We start from the raw sequence: 3,922 nt of genomic DNA on the forward strand, positions 1-3,922 counted from the left end.
GACTGTAATCTGCTTAAAACTAGCATTTACTAAATGTTCAATGTGTATTATTATCTTGGAGATTTTCTCCCCGGGCCTCCGCTGAAAATGGACATGTATCCAGTTGGACTATCCCGGTCAAGAAAAATAAAATAAAATAAATAAATGCATTTTTGGATTATCTACTTTCCCTGTATTTTGTATTTTTTTTTATATGTTTTGTAGTTTCTTTTTTTTATTTTTGTTTGTGAAGCTTTTCTCCCCCGGCCTCCACTGAAATGGGCTCCTGGCCCAGTTCGACATTCTTGCTAACCAAATGTAAAATAAATCAATAAAATAAATAATATAAAAAAAAAATACTAATATATTTAGCATATTAATGAAAACATGATTTAAGCAGGCGATATGTGAATGTCTTTTCACAATCATGCTAATGGGAGGTTCCATAGTGTAGCGGTTATCACGTCTGCTTTACACGCAGAAGGTCCTGGGTTCGAGCCCCAGTGGAACCATTCAATTTTCTAGCAGATATGTTAGAATCATTGTTGCTATTAATACAAGTGCACATATTTTGAGAAGGAACTTGACTTTTACAGCATAACATAGTCACTTCAATAAGAAAATGCAGTCTTGCTTCTAAGAAAGTTATGATGTGATGACATTAATAACATTAGGTTCCAAATACAAACACGCAAAATTGGTACAGGAAGTTAGCACTAAAGAAAAATATACTTCACAGTGGAAAAAAATTCAACAAAAATGAAGACTTTGTAATGTTATAAATCCTGCTCTATGAGATGCAGCTACTGCAGAAAGCAGCACATTTTGCAAAATTGCATATTTTTATGTATGCATTACAACTATTTATTAGTTAAGTATGCTGCCCAAGTGCGTAATACAAGTGAAAAAGTACTTGTATGTAGTGCATGAATTATACAGAAAGGAGAGAAAGGCCATGCGGAGGAGAGCAGCTTACATTCAGCACAGAATATATTATAGCAAACTCAAGGCAAGAGGAGCACAGTAGGGAAGCAAGTAACCTCAAAAAACATTAAAACTTACCAATCTATCAATGAGAGGAGGGGGGAATGGTGACAACTGGTGGTTAAATGTCTCCCTTGACACACTGAGTTTTCCCTGAAGAGCTTTATCCTTTCAGCTCGTGGAAGCCACCAGCATTGTATTTATTTTATTTTACATTTGTTTACCGGGAAAGCCCAACTGGACACATGCCCTTTTTCAGTGGAGGCCCGGGGAGAAAAGCTCCAGCCATAGTAAGATGCAAAAATATGAAACACAATGTACACAGATATGGCACAAAAATGTATGATACAAGTCAAGAAATGCTTAGTAGGACTAGTAGGAATATACTAGACTATTGCATAGCTCTACCTTATACATGTCATTAAGGCTAAGCACCCAAAAAAGTGAATAATAATATAAATCCTAATGTTATAGAAACAACAGGTCATTAGTGGCATTTTGTACATGTCTGGAGTAAGACTCAAAAGGAAGTTAAATAAAATAGTCATAACAGATATCACATTGTTTATTATATGATACATGGAGGCATTGAAGAGAGATTCAAGTTTACAGAATGCTAAGGATAATATTGAACAAGCAAGAGTTGGAGTTATACTTGACAGTGGTAGTTGAGTGGTAGTAAAGCAATTGGAGAGATGCTTGTGGAGAATGAATAGTTATTTACCAGCCGGGTTCATAGGTAGGTACTAGGCTATCGGCCCAAGGGCCTATGTAAGCCTAGCCAACAAGGTTCCCTGGCTTACGCCACACAAGAAAGTTATTTTCCTGTGCCACTGTCGAGCAGAGATGCAGAAGTAATCCCTGGAGTGTATTTCCTATTTCCCATCCATTCATCAAGATTCTTCTTGAAGAGTGCTAATGAAGAACTTTGCTTGACATAGATGGGTAGCCTGTTCCAGAGTATGGGAAGTCTCTGGGACAGGAATCTATCCCTCCAACATGGCCTCTTTATTATGGTGACAAGGTTTAGGTCCCTAGAGCTTATAGCTCAGAGGGATTGGGATTTCTTTAGGTGTAGCATGTCCAGTAGCTCTGGGTTTGTCATAGCTTTATATGTCAGGCAGAGATCACCTCGGAGTAGGCGATATGCTACAGAGTAAAGCTGGAGTTTTTTGAGGCGGTCAGTGTAGGGCATTTGTTTGAGGCCAGTAATCCTCTTTGTGACGTATTTCTGTGGCCTTTCCAGCTGCTGCAGATGTCTTGTGAGGTGCATTCTGAAAGGGTCATTGTACTCTATAATCGGTCTAATGAGTGTCGAGTAGAGGGGAACAGTGACCTCTTTTTTCCTGGATGAGATCCCTTTTATGATGAGGTGTGCCACGTAGAAGGACTTCCTGACTACTGTGGCGATGTGATTATTAAAGGAGAAACTACTGTCCACTTGGGTCCCAAGGTCTCTTATCACACATTTGGCGTTAAGTAGATTGCCGTTTATGTGGTAGTTCATGGGTACAGAGTTTTTACCAAAGGGGATAACATTGCACTTCTTGGCATTGAGCTTGAGACCATGGCTCTGACACCAGGCATCTGTCTCAGCGAGGCCCTTCTGTAGGATGTTCACATCATTTGGGGACTTGACTATAGCTCCTAGTTTGCAGTCATCTGCGAAGTGCATTAGCCAGAGGCCTTCTGTGTTAGCCTGTACTTCAGAGAAGTAGATACCAAACAGGAGAGGTCGCAGGACAAAACCCTGTGGTACTCCACTTGTCACTGGTTTGAAGTCAGATTTGGAGTCTGCAACTTTTACAGTGTGGGTTCTATCAGTGAGCCGTTTGGCAACCCATCTTGTGATGTAGGGATTTATACCTAGTTTAGTGAGTTTGGGTTGCAAACTGGCTCAAGGACAGAACACACAGGGTTAGAGTTGCTGGTGCCATGTCAGACTCTAAGCCGGTGTCCCACAGGGCTCAGTCCTGGGCCCCCTCTTGTTCGGCATTTATTTTTCTGAAGTGCAGGCAAACATAGGGGGATTGTGGCTGACAAAATTTGCAGATGACTGCAAACTGGGCACCATAATTGACACTCCATCAGACACAGACATCCTCCAGAAAGGTCTCATAGAAATGGATAACTGGTGCCAGAGCCATGGCCTTAAGCTAAATGCCAAAAAATGTATAGTCATACCCTTTGGGAAAAAAATTACCACATAGGTGGTAATCCATTAAACACGGAAGAAGTTATCAGGGACCTGGGGACCCAAGTTGACAGTAACCTCTCTTTTGACACTCACATTGCCAAAGTGGTTAGGAAGACCTTCTACATTGCCCACCTGATCATGAAGGGATTCACATCCAGATCAGGAGAGGTCATTGTACCCCTGTACTCTTCACTTATCAGACCAATGATTGAGTACAATGCCCCATTTGGAATGTACCTTACCAGACACCTGCAGCAGTTGGAAAGACACCAAAAGTTCCTCACCAAAAGGATAAAGGGGCTCAAACATATGTCGACTGAAGAAACTCCAGCTCTATCTGCTCAGAGGTGATCTGTGCCTGACATACAAGGCCATGTCCAACCCCGGAATTAATGGACATGCTTCACCTCAAAAAATCCAAATCCACCAGAGCCACAAGAGCAAGAGACTTAAACCTCAACACGGATATAAATAGGACGTGCTGGAGGGACAGATTCATCACCCAGAGACTCCCTACACTATGGAACAGAATCCCAGTCCATGTGAGGCAGAGCCCCTCACTGACTCTGTTCAAGAGAAATCTTGACGAGTGGATGGGAGATCAATCATCTCTGTATCACTGCTGGACAGAGGCACAGCAAACTAATGGGTATAGTATTCTCATCCTAAGGGGTGGTGAAAGCCACACACACTCTGGCTAGGCTTATAAATGCCCTAGGGCAGATAGCCTAGTATGAACCTATGAACCTATGAACCTATAAT

The 3,922-nt window shown here is 41.5% G+C and overlaps 1 non-coding gene across 1 annotated transcript; it reads left to right on the top strand.

Moving 5' to 3' along the window:
- Nucleotides 1-418: 418 nt before the first annotated feature.
- Nucleotides 419-491, top strand: TRNAV-UAC. Its single transcript has one exon. It is a non-coding gene; the product is annotated as a tRNA-Val (tRNA).
- The last annotated feature ends 3,431 nt before the right edge of the window (nt 492-3,922 follow it).

This window comes from Protopterus annectens, chromosome 16.part0 (assembly GCF_019279795.1).
Source record: "Protopterus annectens isolate FY-2018-M chromosome 16.part0, PAN1.0, whole genome shotgun sequence".
NCBI lineage: Eukaryota > Metazoa > Chordata > Ceratodontiformes > Protopteridae > Protopterus > Protopterus annectens.